The sequence below is a fragment of the Thunnus thynnus genome, chromosome 16, assembly GCF_963924715.1.
Source record: "Thunnus thynnus chromosome 16, fThuThy2.1, whole genome shotgun sequence".
Classification (NCBI taxonomy): Eukaryota; Metazoa; Chordata; class Actinopteri; order Scombriformes; family Scombridae; genus Thunnus; species Thunnus thynnus.
Window position 1 is genome coordinate 3,149,241 of NC_089532.1, and position 17,901 is coordinate 3,167,141.

The following is a 17,901-nucleotide window of genomic DNA, read 5'->3' on the forward strand; positions in this document are numbered from 1 at the left end:
ATCAGCTCAGTTCTCCTCATTTGTAAATACATTGTCTGCAGCTGAATATCATTGTTCAATCCTGCAAATACAATTAAATGAACCTTGAATAAAAAGGACAATAAAAGAAACATTTAAAAAAAACAACAACATTCATAGTTGATCACTTGATTTGTTAGAAAACATTTGAGGTCCTGAGAGCAGATCTTCATTCTGCCACCAGAGGTCAGCAAACACCTGCTGATCACAGAGACTGTAGTTATAATCAGTGAACTCACTGAGTGTAAAACTTACAGTAAAAGGTCTTTAGAAATGTTCTAAACTTTGACTCATGAGTGACAAATTCTTAACAAAAGTCAGACACAAGATCTTTGAATGAAGAAGCTAAAAGTGACTTTGAGCCATGTTTAGGTTTGATTCTTTAGTGTCGACTGCAGCGAACTCTGAAGTGTTAAAGTGTAAAATAAGGATTACAGTCAAGTCGACTCAAGATGTTCAAGACCAGGTTTCCTTCACTTTATCTGAGTTCACATAACCTGAATAATAATTGTAACATTGCACCACTTTCCTGATTGTTTGTATTAAAACTTCTCAGGGTCATATCTCAGTCAAATCTGAACACAAATTGAACAAACTTGATAAACATATTTATAGATTCAGTTGGACTCACACTTCCCATCGTAAATAAACCTCCATAAATCCGTCATGAATCATAGATTTAAACCGCAGAACCTGCCTGAGAATCGTCACGTTTTTAAGTTTTCTTCTGTATCAAAGTAATCCAGCGATAGTTGACTGAACATCCATGAGTTCAGTGCAAACAGGAACAGCTAATAGATGACGCAGCACACTTTTAATGGTGCAAATTTGTCCAAATGTGAACAAATGTTGGCTCAGTTTGAAGTCTAGTGTAGGACACAGTGTCAGACTTTGAAAAACTCTGCCTTATATATATGTTGGGGTTCATTTTTCCTAAAACTGAGGGGCTGCAGTGTGTAAAAGCCTCAATATGGATGACAACACCTTCAAATTAAAAGACAAGTTAAATTTTTCAAGTCTTAAAACAACAGTCAGGAGCCCGAATGAACATTAAACATTGTTTTTCTTGCTGTAACTCGTCCTTTAAAGCTGAAAGTCGACACTGTAATCTCACGATCGTTGTTGAATTTTTAAATCTAATGAGAGAGAAATACTGTCCAAATACTATCAAAGGCCAATTTGTAGCTCAGTAGTTAGAAGCTATTTTTAGAGAGAGATCCTGTGTTGGTGTTTTTTGCTCAGTGGTGGTCACACACACACACACACACACACAGGAGACCGGAGACAGTAGGGACTGTAATTAACAGTGTGTGTGGAGGTGTGGAGGTGTGCTGGTAACCATTTATCTAATTAGGATCACCTGTCGAGCATAAAAACCCTGACAGCTTGGAGCGAAAAAGAAGTTTCTTAAAAGACTTGTCCAGGTAATTACTGGACGGTTTGCAACGCCTCAGCACCCTTTTGATCCTGAGTTCTTTATAAAAAAAAAAAAAAATAAATAAAAAAAAGTCAGAGAGCACTGCCACAATTAATTATCCCACAGAGCTGATAATTCAGCTGATTAGCCCTCAACGCTCCTCCTCAGCTCTGAGTGCGTTTAGCTTTTTACTGTAGTTCCTCCACGTCTCACTGTCAACAGGAGAAGAAAGAAAGCAGCGACGATCAGCTGTGTCATTTATCTACTAAACATTATGACCCAGTTTATGCTGTAATTACTGGTATTAGAGGAATAGTTCAACATTTTATATGTGTATTAAGTACAGAGCTGGAGTCAGGATGCGGTTAGCTTAGCTTAGCGTAAAGACAGGAAGCAGGGGGGAAACAGCTAGCATGGATCTGTCTGAACTCTAACCCTCATCTCACCTGTAAAGTTTAACACAATGTGTCTTGTTTTTTATAACATTATAGGCATTTCTTGTTGCTTTCACATGAAATTCAAATGTCTAAGTAATAATAATAATAAGCTTTATTTATAGAGCACCTTTCATGACATAAAATGCAGCTCAAAGTGCTTTACAAAAGAAATATAAAACATAGATGCAGATATATACATATGCACAAGCACATAGACACACACACACATACATATATATACATGTACATATGTATGCACATGTATATATACATACATAAACATATACATACATATACACACACACATACATATTAAATGGGATAAATATCAGTTAAGACATAGTAAAGGAGTAAAAGACAAATTCTAGAGAAGGGATAAAATCAGATTTCCAAGTCTATTTATTATTTCATCTCTTTGAGCGTCTGTGCCAATGAGGACTTCGGTTTTATCTTCATTTAATTTGAGAAAGTACTGTACACACAAAGTACACAATACTGGAGAAGCAGTTTAGTAGAGGGCGTAGGGCATCCTTATTGTCAGGTGCGACAGATAAATACAGCTGGGTGTCGTCAGCATAGCAGTGAACATGAATCCCGTGGTTACGAATAATTTCACTGAGTGGGATCATGTAAAGAGAAATGATGAGTTAGTCTTGGTGCACCAAATGTACATATGTATAACAGACACAATCAGAAATGTAAAAATTACATTTTGTCGTCCTCCCGGTTTGAATCTGAAAGTATGATTTAATTCAAGGGTACAAATGATTAATTCTAAGGAACAATTAAACACTTTGAGTGTACAAATGACTAATTGAGATACTTAGAAAATGTCCTGATTACGACCAAATCACAAGAAACAGAGACAACTAGCAGGATGCTGTTGTTCCAAAGGAGTTAAGGAGGTTAAAGACAGACCTGCAAAATAAATAAATTAAATAGTTTATATCATTTTTTTTTCTTTTAATTTCTTTGCAACATGCAGGATTAGATGAACTGACATGTTATTGTTCTATTTTGATGTTTTGTCAGGCCTACAGTATGTGTAACTATTATTTACTGTATGCAGTGTGGATGGAAACACCGGTTTTATGTATTTTATTCAAAGGCAGCAACAATAAAACAGATCAAATCTTGAACTGGTGACCATCTGATTTCAGGAAGTCCCTCTCACTCTCACTGATGAGAGAAACGACGCCGACTCGGTGAGATTTTACTTTTTTTCTGTCAGGCTGAGTCTTGTCCTCTCTCTCTCTCTCACTCTCTTTGCACTTTTATTTCAGAGTTCACAAAGTTCCTCTCCATCTGTTTCTGAGGCTCCTCCACTAAAAAAAGAAAAACCTCCTCCCCTCTCTGTCTTTATCTCTCTGCATCTTCTTTCTCTGCTTCTGCCAAATCACTGCAGAGGCAGCATCCTCTCCTCTTTACTTCCCTTCCAACCTGACTCTGTTATCACTCATCTTTTTCTTCTTTTTCTACATCTCCTCTTTCATGTTACAGTATTTATCTCTCCATCATTTTTCCTCACATGTCTCTGTTTTTCCAGCTTTTATTTATCTTCCCACCTTTCATCAGTCTCCTCTTCTTCTTGTTCTATCTCTTATTGTTTCCTACTTTTTTGTCCTCTCCTCTCCTGTAACTTTGCATTTTATTAATTAATGTACATGTATCATATTAAAACAGACAACTTTTCCTTATATTTTTTTATGAAATGAAATAAAATCAAAAGAAAACACACCCTGTTGGTCGTATTTGCGTAAGGTCACATTTGCCGTGGAGCTTGACCTCTGACCTACTGGTTTGATTCGTTGTCATTACATCAAGATAAAGGCGTACAGTGAGCAAGTGAGACGGCGTTGATGCGTTTTAATGAGAGCATAATTAGAGTAATTATCAGACTGCACTTTGAACAGAGAAACATGGATATAAGAAAATGTCTGCAGGGTGCTGCCGCCTCCTCCAGCTCCACCAATGGAAGAAGGAGACCAAGAAGAGCGAGAGCCTCCTTCTGGGAGCAGCCATGATGCTCCTGCAAGTCACGTCCATAAGAGAGGTCCAGTTAGTTCAGCTAACGTTCCAGAGGGACTTAATAAGTACAAGAACACCAGTCTCAGGAGGTACAAACACTCACTGCCTGCTACTCTTCTACGCATCATAGATTGAGATTGGGATTCTCTTCTCGTCTCCTCCTCCTCCTCCTCCTCCTCTCCTGTCTTCTCCTCATCTCATTATCTCCTCTCCTTTCTCATCCTCTCCTCTTGTAATTTCTTCATCTCCCTCTCTTCTCCTTGTTTTCTCAACCTCATTCCTCTCCTCTCCTGTCTTGCCACATCACCGTCATCTCTCTTTCTTTCTTCTTCTGTGGTCTCCCGTCCTGTCTGGATATTTCTTCCCTCCTCTTGAACCTTCTCTGTGAAGTAATGAATGTATGTATATTGATTTAAGCCTCTTAATCCCATATTGCTTGGGGCTAATCTTTATCATTTTGTGATACTCGATATAAAAACAAGAGAAGCAGCCAAGAGTTCAACCCACATTAGCACACTGTGATGTGCAAATGCAACGCCAATGGGGATTTCCCCACGTAACTCGCATACTGTATGTATTATAAGGAATATTTTTGTAATGTTAATGAGATCTAAAATGTCATGTTGTTTGATAATAACATGAATGAGATAAAAAGCTTTTAACTTTTCTTTTTTTTTTCTAGAAAAGTATCAGAACGTATGAAGCCTCCCACTCGCCTGCCATAAATAATGCTGCTGGAGGAGCTACGAGCCCACACACATAGCTGCGTGTGTGTGTGTGTGTGTGTGTTGACACGGAAGCTGTAGGGTCCTACACACACACACACACGCATGAAACACGTCAAGCGAACACGCCAGCAGCACATGTCTCTGTGTAAAACCTCTCGCTGATGTGACTGATTCTCATTTTGAATTAAATCTCAATTTAACTTGTTTCTGTATTTTTTTATTTAAATAATCAGCAAGTTCTGGAAGAGCACCGACATTGAACATTAAAGTCTGTAAACTTTAAGTTCTGATTGTATTTTTAATTCTCAAGAATTGTGAAGCTTTTATTGAAAAAGACCAAAAGATGTTCTGCACCTTTGAACTCGGTTATCAACCACCTGTTGTTTCTCTGGTCATGATTCTTTTACTGTTCAATATTTTTGATCAACTGATAGATTATATCTTAAGTGAGGCCATTTAGGCACTTAAATATCTCCTCCACTCATATCAGTATTAAGACATATGAAAATAATGTGTGTCTGATGTGGTTTTTCCACATCAAAGTATGATTATTACTTTAAAATTCTTAAAACAACATCTACACATCATTGATATCATTAATAAATTGAAAATACATTTGCAGTAGGAGGATATTTAAGTGATTTAAACAGCTTCCTGCTCAGATTACGCCTCACTAGATGTGACAGAAACAGATTCGAAGCGTAAAAAAAAAAGCAGGAAGTCTCCGTGAAACTGTCTCGGATTCAGTGTGGATTCATACATTTAATAAAAAGGAAGCTCGGCCTCTCTTTCCCATCATTCAGCGGGGTACCGGAGACGGGAGAGTCACGTCCTCACACACAGACAGCTGCTCTGATAACTTCCCCGTCCTGTGCACGAGCATGAATGTCCCCTTCTGATTGGCTGAAATAGTGTTTTGTGGCTTGGTCTGAGCCAGTTGTTTGTTTCCTGTTTACAGAGCCAGTTCTGTGTATGAACACTGGATTTTTTTCTAGCACACACAGAGAACAGACAGATATCGGACCGTTAAGAGATATTATCTGAATCTGACATAAAGAGTGTTGAACCATCTTTCTCCAGGATCGCTGATTCAACCTTTAACTCAGAGAAACTTTCCTCCTTCAGCAGATGAATGTAAGTAAAAACATTTTTGAGTAGAGGAGGACTTTAAATAAATCTCACTTAAAGACGTCTCTTCAATAATCTGATTAAAAAGTTCAAATAAATAGCGAGTTATCATTTGAATTGAACTCTTTTGTCTATTTTCAGCACGCGTCTTCTTCTTTTGTATCTGTCTAGATAAAGAGGATCATTTAGACTTCCTCCTACATATTCAATTACTGTGATATTGGATCTAAGTGTGTGAAGACTGCACACATGTTAGGAGACAGAATGAGTCATAAAACACTCCCACACAAACACAAACAGCACGTCTGAGCTGAGTTTGCAACAGAAACATTGAAAACAACAACAACATAGTAACAGTCTAACATGTCATCATCTCTGGTTTTAGAAAGTGAAAATTCATGTTTGCTTTTTGATTTTATAGCGACACGACATGTGACGCCACTTAAATACTTTTTGATAGTGCTGCTTTTTAGTGCAGATTTCCTGCCGTTTGGGAGACAAATTACTTTTCCCGTCTTCATTTAAATGTTATCAATCCTTCTGTGTTGGATCAATTTTCAATCACATTTTCAGATGTGACGCTGCTCTTTGTAACAGCGCCAGCTTGTGATTTATGCTGATAAGGTATTCGGGTGTATTTTTAGATTGGATTTTGCCGACTGAGTCACCCTACTGACTCAGTTAATTTAATTGTGACAATCTGTGTTTTAAATCTGGTCTGGGATGATTATTGCATGTTTTCATCTCCCTGTCTGTCTTTTCTTTCTTTCCTTCTTTCTTTATTTGTTTGCTTCTGTTCCTTGTGTACAAAGCAGGCTGTCTGACAGAGCGTGGTTTGTTTATTAGGAGGGAACGCTAGAAAACAGGCCAGAAGAGGTCGGAAATCCACTGAGGGCTCTAAACATCCATTTTAGCTGTTTCAAGGCAGCGCAGCTAAATATTTAACACGACTTAATGCACCATGCTGAGAAACAGACTGTCAGATCGTGTAAAAACCTCCTCAGCTTCGCTCAGTCCAGGTCCCTGACCGGGCTGCAGGGCCCCGAGCATTTTAAAAGCCTGATTTCACTCTCCTGAAATAGTCGAATGATTTTTTTTTTTTCTCCTCACTGCAACGTCTTGTATTCGGAAACAACACAAAAGCTCTCGACCCGAACATCCAGACGCTTGTTCATGCACAGACGAACACTTACGGTTGCAGGTGGAATCGCACGACAATGAGCTTTCATGATTTTTTTATTTATTTTTTTTTAGTCGTCTCTGTTGTTTGTTCTTTTCCGGCTGCGTGACTGTGTCTGCTGGTGAAGAATAATGTTTATTGACTTCTGTGCTGTGACGAGAACGTTTTGCTTCCTGGATTAAAGGTACTTTATAGTTCATGTCTTGTCATGATGGCGCTAAATCCCACATCTCATATCATTTTACGACAAAGCATCAAATCACCTTGAAAAAAAGTAAAGTTTAACTCATAATGTGATCATGTGTCATGTCATTTTGTCTCATGTGTCACCATGAAACCTCATCTCATGCTATGTTTTCTCAGGTAATCTCATTTTATGCTATGTTTTCTCAAGTAATCTCATCTCATGTTATTTCTTTTCATTTAACCTGCTGCATTTTGTGCCATCAACTCATTACATCTTTTTTTTTTTTCAGGCTTTGTCGGTTAAATGAAACGAGTGTTTGTTTTGGTCTGGGATGCTGATGCTGGTGCTGGTGCTGGTGCACGGTCTGGTAGCTGAATGTTGTGTATTGCACTTTTAATGTCTGTATGAACGTGGCTGTGCCCAAACTCATCTGGGTTTTGTGTATCTTCTGTATTTTCTGCTTTACACATTTGTGTGTGTTTGTGAGGCTGTAGAACAACTAGACTGTCTCGCTAAAATCTGCAATCCTGTAATTATTGGTAGTGATGTGATAACGAGTCACGTGATACTTGCAGATGGTTGTCTGTGTATTGGATCCTTTTAAAATTTTCTATAATTTATTGTTATCTTTTGTTCTTTTTTTCTTTTGTCACTCCTCGATTCTTTAAATATTTGCTGGTGTGATTTTACACTCTAAATAAACTTTGACTTTGTGATTGTGCATCATTTAATCTACAGAAATCTCATTTTATCTCATGTTTTTCTCTTCTCAGGTGATCTCAGGTCTAATGTAGTTTCAGATAAATTCTAATATTTTATGTCATGTCATCATATTTTATGTAATTTTCATGGAATCTCATTCACAATTTTTTCTCATGTCCAGTTATTTCATTTCATTTTGTTTTGTTCTCCTATGTTGTTCCATTTTATGCCTGTGAACTGTAATTTTTTTAGCATTTTATGTTGTGTCTCATGCAACCTCATGTTACGTCATGTCCTGTGATCTCGTATCGTTTGAAACCTCATCCCCAATATCTCATGTTACCCCATAATTGACTACAATCTGCTGAATAAGAGACATCATACATTCTTCATTCATACAGTAACTCTTGGTTTGCATTCTCACCTTACTATGATGCAATAAAACTACATAAGCCCTCCAGTTGACATGGAAACCAAAGCTGTTAATAGCCGCACTGTGGGTGACAAGGTGACTCATTGTGCATCTTCCGGAAAAAACCTTTCTTGTGACAACAGACATGTTCTTTAATTCTGTTTCTGTTAGTTACCAACCATCCAAACTGGAAAAAGGCTTTATTGTAAAATATTCATAATTTCATCAAGTTATTTATTCCAGTTCTTTGTCTTAAAGTCTTGTTATTGTCGGAGTGAAAGTGACAGTATCTTAGAATTAGACAGAGTTCCTCATCAGTATCATGTATCTGTCACAGAGGGAAGAAAAGCAGGATGGTGACTCACCTAGTAGCCTGCAGAAGTGCCGCTACTTGCCGATATGTTTTACACATATCTGGGAATCAATGAAATAATGTAAATCTAAAATTCTGAATGTTTTGCCTCAAGGCAGCGCAGTTTATTGTATTGCCTCCATTTGTCTAAAGTCTGACGTGGCAAGAATCATAATGTTTCCACGGGCGGACAGCTAAAGTAGATAATCTGCATTAAAACTAAAACTCTAATGACCTGGTAGCGCCCCCGAAGGGCTGCAATGTTCATGACCCTCCGCGATATGAAGCATAATGGTGATTTAACTTTATTTTTAGACTCTAAGAAGCAGTTGGAATAAAATTGTAAAGTTTGTCTTAGTGTGACACCACAGAAAAGTTCATGGGGTCAAAAAAATCATATGAGTTCACTTTCTGAACAGCATGAATGTGATCAGTAGATTTAATGACAATCTGCATGTTATATTTTGATTTGTGTACAGTTGGGGAATTTTGGACTCATAGATCATAGAGCGAAATCTTTACAGTTGTTCCTCTGAGGACCATAAATATCTACAGCAAACTATATGAAAATCCAGGTATAATTTCTCAAGATACCATGTTGTTGATAAAATGCTCAAAGAGAAATTTTGTCCTCTTGGTGCCACTAGAGAAAAAATGACAGGGTCGTAAAATTATGAGGAGTTTACAGCAAATTTTATGGAAATCTGGGTATTTGTTGTCAAGATACAAGATACTATTTTCACCTGATGTGAGGAGGTCACCAAATTATTTGATTCTTCCTCTGGGGACCATGAATCAATCTAAATAGTCAGTTAAATAGAACAATCTTGGCGTTAGTTTGAAAGATGCCGTGTCAAGGAGAAACTCTGTCCTCATGGTTTTTATTTCCACTCATTGACTCTACAGAAGCGAAGACTATAAAAGCAGTGATTCAAAGCTTATGCCTGACTTTGCTGAAAACTTACCCAAAATATGAGATATTTGTATCTTTTTATGTTTGTGTAGAATGAAACTTGCAAGACTTTTCTTTGCTCGAGCTGATATTCATCTTCTGGCCTTCAGTAAGTTTGTTTCTGACTTTTAATCAGCTGTTTCTCCGCTGTGATACCGGATGAACAGTAAGAGACAGTGTTGTTGTCATTTTCATAACGTAACATTATTGATAATCTCTCCACGCGATAACATTGGTAATATTAATTGGTAATAAAAACAACAACAAACAAAAACAAATTACCGTACTGCTCTGTCTCCTGTATTAGTGACTGACAGTAAACCACTGTAGCATTATTGTCTTTGATGTAGTCAGACAGATAAACTAATTGGGATAAAAAAAGCAACACCAGCTTGTCTGATAAACAGAAGACACGGCTGTGCATGATGTAACTCAGTAAATAAATGATAATGTAACTCAGTAATATTTGAAGTGTGAGTTATATAAATGACTTGTGTGGGAATTCTGCACCTTGTCTGAACCGAGATCCGTTCAGCTGCTGAAGAGCTATGAGGCAGCAGGACTGATATGTATGTTTGTGAATCTGTGTTTACATTTTTTCTTGATAAAAGCAGAGTCACAGACAGCAGGATGAAGCAGCAGCTGCAGCTGGATTTACAGAAACAGCAGAAACCTGCTCAGACTTCTCATCATCACCTCTGACCCTCAGCAGTGACCTTCACTCAGGCCTCTAATCCTCCAGGTCTGATGGCTCCAGGATGAGGATGAGGATGGCACACTGGGTCGGTACTTAGTTTCAGTTCAGCATCATACTTTTTCCACAGCTGATCTGTACTGATGAGTGCTAATAATCTCACTGGGTTGTGCATATTTTCTTTACAGTCACCAGAGACCCAGTCTGATCTGAACCCAAAGCTTCTCTGTGATCACAGCGAATGGATACGTCTATAATGGACCTGATGCTGCTTGTCAAGTAAATAAGCACTTGTGTTTATTTCATAGTGCAATGTTACTTTGTGTAAGTTGTTTTTAGTTAAATAATGTTTATTTTGCTTGTCTGTTTTGTCTTGTCTGTTAGCAGGATTCTCTGAAATGAGCAATATAATAACGCCAGTACAGACACAATTACAAATCAAAAAGGCCTCAGCACTGATGTTCATTTCTTTGATTGGGCCTCTTTTGGATCAGTGGGATCCAGAAAAATATGTCAAGAAATGGGTGCTTACAAGAAGGTCAGCTGATCACATAGCCTGTCTGCAAAGATAACAAGTCCAGAGCCAGAGCTCACAGTACAAATCAATTTGGGAGTCATTTTTCCCCGCTGCACCACTACACCGGATCTTAGGGTTCCCCTTCCTGCCAAATCCCACTTTAACCCCTGGGTAAGGGGATTACAAAATTATTAGGATTCATCCTATAGGGACCATGAATGTACAGACAATAGGGTTAGGGTTAAGGTTAGGGCTAGGGGTTAGGATTAGGGTTACGGGTTGGGGTTAGGGTTAGGGGTTAGGGTTATGGGTTGGGTTAGGGGTTAGGGATTAGGGTTAGGGTTTAGGGTTAGGGGTGGGGGTTAGGGTTGGGGTTAGGGTTAGGGATTAGGGTTAGGGGTTAAGGATTAGGGTAAGGGGTTAGGATTAGGGGTCGGGGTTAGGGGTTAGGATTAGGGTTAGGGGTTTGAGGTTAGGGGTTAGGATTTAGGGTTAGGGGTTGGGATTAGGGTTAGATGTTGGGGTTAGGGTTAGGGTTTAGGGGTTAGGGTTAGGGATTTGGGTTAGGGGTTGGGGTTAGGGGTGAGGGTTAGGGGTTAGGGGTTGGGGTTAGGGATTAGGGATTAGGGTTAGGGGTTAGGGTTAGGGGTTGGGGTTAGGGGTTGGGGTTAGGGATTAGGGTTAGGGGTTGGGATTAGGGTTAGGGTTAGGGATTGGGGTTAGGGTTAGGGGTTGGGGTTAGGGTTAGGGATTAGGGATTAGGGTTAGGGTTATATGTTGACCACACATACCCAAGTTTTTGCTTAGGGTTAGGGGTATGACCAAAATCTTTGGTCCTTCCTCTGGGGAAATAGGGCATTAGTTTTCATCAGACATCTCGGCGTTATTTTTCAAGATACCATGTCATGGTCAATTTAGTCAAGGAGAAATTTGGTCCTCATGGTGGCACTGGCAAAAATGTTAGTGGGTTACAACATCATTAGGATTAATCCTCTGGGGATCATTAATATACAGCGAATCCCATAGAAATCGGAACATTAGATTCAAGATACTTTTTCATGGACCAGTTCATCAATGAGAAGTTTTACCCTGATTTATGGTCAGGAGACCATAAATAAACGGCAAGTGTCATTTAAATCTGAGTATTAGTTGTTGTCTGATGGTGAGCAGGTCACCAAATCCTCTTAGTTGGCTCAGTAGTTGTCAATAAATCTTTGTCTAGACCAAAATATTGACTGAAAAGATGAACATTGCTGTTTTTCATGCAAAAAAAAAGCTGTAAAATATTTAACCGGCTTTTTGTTTTATTCCTGCTTCCCTCCATTGTTGTTCTTACTGTGAGATTCTTCTTCTATGATTACTCAGCTCAACTTGGCCCACACCAAACTGACACCAACTGTGCATATAAAAAATACATAGCCAATTAGGGCACTAATAGCCATGAAAAAGCCATTTTAAGGGAAATTAAATTGTATCTGGCTCTTTCTTTCTTTAGGGAGAAGTCTTATGACACTCTTTCTTCTTGCTGACAATCCTCCAATGTGGCTCTGATTTTATTTCAGGCTTCTATTTCTTACTCCGGAGGCCCTTATTTAACTGTTTCCAGTGTCGATGTGTGCGACTTCATGCATCTGCAACTATTACTATATATCCAAGATTTAGAGGGAGGCGATTAACTACAAGCTACAGAATTACTGCTCCAAAATAAGCCTATTCAAGTTGTAACATTCACATGCAGGAAATGAGATTCAGAGAGAGAGACACAAACTGCAGCAGAGGCAGCACGGTTGTAATTAGCAATAACAGCGAGACAAAGTGATCACAGGCAGGTTACCTCAGGCGACTCCCCCGAAAGCTTCCTTGCTGTCCGCTTGGAAGAAGAAAAAACATTTGCAATTGTGATTCAAAAAGAAGTCTGCAATTAAACCGCAGCAGAAGAGGCTTTGCTTAAATGCTCATGTTCATGCGCCCACAAGGTCACACCACATCAGTATATAGTTCTAGGCAGCAGAAGAAATGGGAAGACGACCCAAGGCTCACCCGGCAAAACAGGAAACAACATTCTCCTTCAAACGAGTTCAACCAGCAGGTCAAAATTATAATTATCAAGTGAAGTATCTTAATGTCTATGGAATGGTACACAATTTGGTACAGACATTAATCATTCCCCGAGGATGAAACCTAATGACTTTTCTTTTAGGTTCACCAGCAGGATCACATTGTTGCATCAAAGTGAAATGTCTGCTGGATGGATTTCCATGATGTTTCGTTCAGACATACATGACTCCTCGAGTGTCAGAGTACTTTGGTTTATGACTAAATATTTCCAAAACTAATGACATTGCCATCAACCTCAGCTGTGCTTTGTGTTAAGTGCTTATTAGGAAATGTTAGCATGCTAACATGCTAAACATTACCTGCTAAATATTAGCTTAAAGTGCTGCTGTGCCCTAGGTACAGCCTCATAGAGCTACTAGCGTGGCTGTAGGCTCGTACTCTTTTGCTAACTCGATTGCTGAACAGTCCCAAATGAATTCTTAAGTAAAGTGTTTTATTAACTAAAGCAGGTCCTGCATTATTACCTGGTCTTCTGACCTTGTGTCCAACTCATAGACAGTATATAAAGATGGACGTAGTGAGGTGTGATGTCACCTGTTGGTCGGCCTGCAAGTCAAATTGCCAAATGAAACTGATATTTACCTTAAAGTGTGTCTTTGTCTATCTAATGAAAGAGGAGATGATATGATGTGTTGTTGTTTCACACTATTGCATTCAACAGTTGCTGATGTAAACAATCCAGATTTCAAAATACTCAAAAAAATGACTTAACAAATATTCATGCATGATGGAGGAAATTCTTTCACACAAAATGCGTTCACAAGAAAACTCCACAGGGTGCCGTCATACCTTCATTATTTCAGTTTATATTGTTCTCATTTATTACAAAATAAAGTTGTGTTTAATCAAATCACCACAAAATAATTGACACACAGAAAACCAGGGGCGAGCATTACAGGATTATTCCAGCATAGGAGGAGTACTGTTTGGTTTCTGGGTGTGTAATAAAGCTGCTGTCTGTACTCTGCTGTGTAGTCTGTACTTAATGGAGGGTGGTGGTGGGGACGATTGGGACCCAACAGCAAATTTTTCCAAAAGATTAATGTGGCTCTGGGAAGACCCTGCATCCAGAGAATGTAATTGAGCTATTTTTATTGACCAATACAGCAATTTAGACCTGTACGTCCTCTGACTGAGCAGATTGGCAATACAACTAAAACACATCTATAGTGGACCAAACCCATTTAGCACCAAGTCCCTCGGCTCTGCTATTCCCAGCCTCACCTCGCCCCTTGCCTGCTTTATCATCAGACGTTAAACATCGACTTCTCCACCGCTGAATGCCGTCTTCTTTCCCCAGTTCAACCTTTGATGGAGCTCCTGGTGAACCAAAGTCTGGCCTGCACTTGGAGGTTTGGCGTTGGCGGTTGGGGAGGGGGGGGGGGTCAGTGCTTTAATATTTGATCCCCTTCCCTTTTTTAGGGCCAGTGAGAGACCAGCAGCACTAGTTGAGGATGGACTAATTAATTCTGAGATCAATAAGGAGAGATGCAGCTATGCCTCCCTCCAGATGTGCAGGCGGTGCATTGATTGGTGCTGGTGGGTTCGATACCTCTATCCCCATCTCTTCCCACTTTCCCTCCCCAAATGAGGCGTCAGTGTCGTTCCCACTGCTGTCTTTGATCTCCGCCATGTGACATTTATTCGTTTCTACTTGAACGAGTGCTAGAAATAACTAATGCTCAGATTAAGAGCTGCAGAAACAGAAATTCTCTGTGGCCTCTTCCAACTGCGACCGAAAAGCCGCTGTTGTTTCTTCGCTCGTTAGAAACTGAGCGTTTTGTTCTGTCGATGAAGTGATTTGCTCGCATCTCGCCGGAGACGCTGCATCCAGAAATACATTTATCAGGCTCATCGGCTGGGCATGTGGCTCGCTCTGAGGCTGGTGGCCGTGAGCGCCTGTTTCCACATGAACAATACCGTCCCGCCTGCTGAATGCTGATTGGGTGTAATTGGGGGTAAGTGATGCGATGTAATTAGAATGATTACAGCTATCAAATCCCTACAGAGACGCTGTCCAACACAGACGTTTCTGTGGTGAAATGCAAAAAACTCCAGCTGATGCAGATGTACTTTATTAGTTAATGCACATGGGATCATGCACACACACACACACACACACACACACACAAATTTATTATATTCTGTCCAGGAAGACTTAGAAAAAGATTAAATTCCTAAATCACAAGTTAGTACAAGTTAACTTTGGTCCTTGTTCTAAAACATTCTCTCCATTTATAAAGCGAACACAGTCGTACATCTACATCCTACATAATGGACCTGAACACACAGGCACACACACAGGTTTACTTAAGTCACTGTTGGGGACATTACATAGACTTAACCACTGACACAAAAATCAGAGTTTTACCAATTGAACACAGCTTTTGTCGGCACAAGCCGTCCCCAATCAACTGGTCTTAAGTCTGGTTTGTGTCCCTGAAAGTGTCATACAGCAGGAAAGAAAGAGTACAAAACAAATTTAAAAACATTTAAATCAAATTTGAAAGTGAGGATTTGAGAGTGGGCAATGAGAAATTAGTAGAAGAGCAGGAGGAGAGCTGTCTGAAGGGCGACACACACCGACAATGTTCAGTATGACATGCATGAAAACACCTGCACCTTTTGTTTTCTATGTAAGCGCACACCAGAATTATTTTGTGTAAAGATATGCTACTATCCTTTTTCCAAATGTCAGTGCTTCAGCAGAAATTTTATAACATTTGCTCCCCGGATTGCCACTCCTCTGCTACTGTACCTCGACTTCTTCTGTCTCTACCTGTCCTGTGACTTCCATGACAACAATGACAACAAATGACAACAATACTCTGTGGTGTGTGTTTTGCCCACATGCTTACTGTTTAGCTCAACAGGGTTGTGCATGAGGACTGAGAGAGAAACAATATATTTAGCCATATTTCATAGAAAATATAAGTCTTTGGAACATACAGATGGACTGCATACACTACAGATATTACTGAACATAGAAACACAGGACTCTCCTGGATAATGTAATGATCCTATAGTTTTACATTTTGACCACTAGGTTCAATTATTTAAACTTCATTTCTGAGAAATCATGATTTGTCTGTTATTTTGGCAGACGGCTCAAAACATCATAATACCCTTGAGCCTCAGCCGCCGTGTCAGGAAGATTAATTTTGACTTAGAAACATTTAGATTTTATGGTAAATAACTTTGAGAATATATATGAGTATAAAATGAAGATAAATGCTTTTTTTTAAAATTAGATTTTGATTTATCACTCTAAATAATAAAAACGCCAATTTTTTAGTTTCATTAGTTGAATGAATTAGCTGAGCTTTCCACTTGCAACTGCAGAATTGTCCCTTTAGGGTACAAGCACCTCTGGTTGGGAATCACTGGTCTTAGAGAAAAATTAATGCGACTTTCATTTCCGCATCCAAGGATGTCTGAAATAGTTCCTCCCCTTCAAACCAGAATCGATGATGAATTAAGATCGATGCCAAAAAAACACATCTAAACACATCTTTTCATAACTTACACCCTCAACCCATCCTGATGGCAGATCAATTAAAAGCCAACTCCAGCAATTAATTGAGTCTTTTCCAAAATGGCAGTTTTGTCATTAATGAACCTCCATATAATTGTGCGTGCAGTGAGAAAGAGAGCGAGAGACATTCACTGAATGTAAGAGAGAGAGAGAGAGAGGTTTGTCTCTGCAGAGCTGAGTGTGTAACAGCAGACGGCAGCTGTCCGACCTGCGCTGTCACATATGTTTGATACCCCATGATGCAAGTGGGCCAATTAAGGACGTCCCAGGGAGGGTTTGGCACCGTGCACGTTTACAGACAGCGCGCGCACACACACACACACACACACACACACACACACACAATGCTGTAATATCTTCTCTGAGGTGATTTCGACAGACTGCTTGACAGCCTCGGATGGGAAACCGTGAGTGTTAACAGGTGCACAAATTAGATGTCAGATTTATAAATAATAGTTTGAGATATAGTCAAATATTAGATTGTGTGTGCAAACAACATCTAATTGATGATTGACTACTCGTATAATAATATATTGTGTCATATTGAGGTGCTCAGTGGATAGTTTTCTGGTATTTTTTTTAATCCTGATTATGTGAATTATTTTTGGACACTAGGATGAATTTACATTGACGTAAACACATTTGATTCCCTATAGCAATGGTTCCCAGCTTGGAGGTCAGAAAATATAAATCTGAGAAGTTGCAAAATGACCAACAGGATTGGAAAGCAGAAATATTATCTGCCTAAAACCGGGGAGGAAAATCACTCCTTGGTTGACCTGAGGGGTCACAAAAATATCACCATATATCCATAGTGATGCTATAATACTCCAATAATTATTCCTATAGGGACTTAAAGAGGACATATTTATATTCTGGGGCTCTACTGGAATATCTTTGCATGATTTCCAGTTAAAAACTCCTTATTTATCTTATACTGGCCCTTTCAGGCTCCTGTCTCCCCTCCCAACGAGCCTGCTCTGTTCTGATTGGTCAGTCGGATTTCCCTTATGTTTCTCCTTCTTTACTCATTATATGAACTTCTCATATTCAGTACATCCATACATGTTGGAGCCTGAATCAGATCTGAAATATGTGAATGGATGTGAACAACATGGATATAAAACACCAGACGCATTGTGTTATAATGACTTGCCATTCTGGGATGGAGCCATATGGCAGCCATCTTACCTGGGTCCAGTTTTAAACTTGCTGTAATTGGAGTTATGGTGAAAGAAGCTTCTGTTGTCTTTATAATCCTTGTATTTTTCTACCAATACACTAATACTGTTTCTTATTCAAAGTAATGAGTCTAAGACAACTGTGTGTTTAGAATAAAACATATTAATCATGCTTTCAATCATGAAGATAATCTCATAATTGTGCATTTACATTGCAAACATTGACTTTATTATTTAAAATTTTGCCTGAACTTAATATGTAAGAACTGTCTTTGATATTCTGAATGACAAATATACAACATTAATATCTTTTAT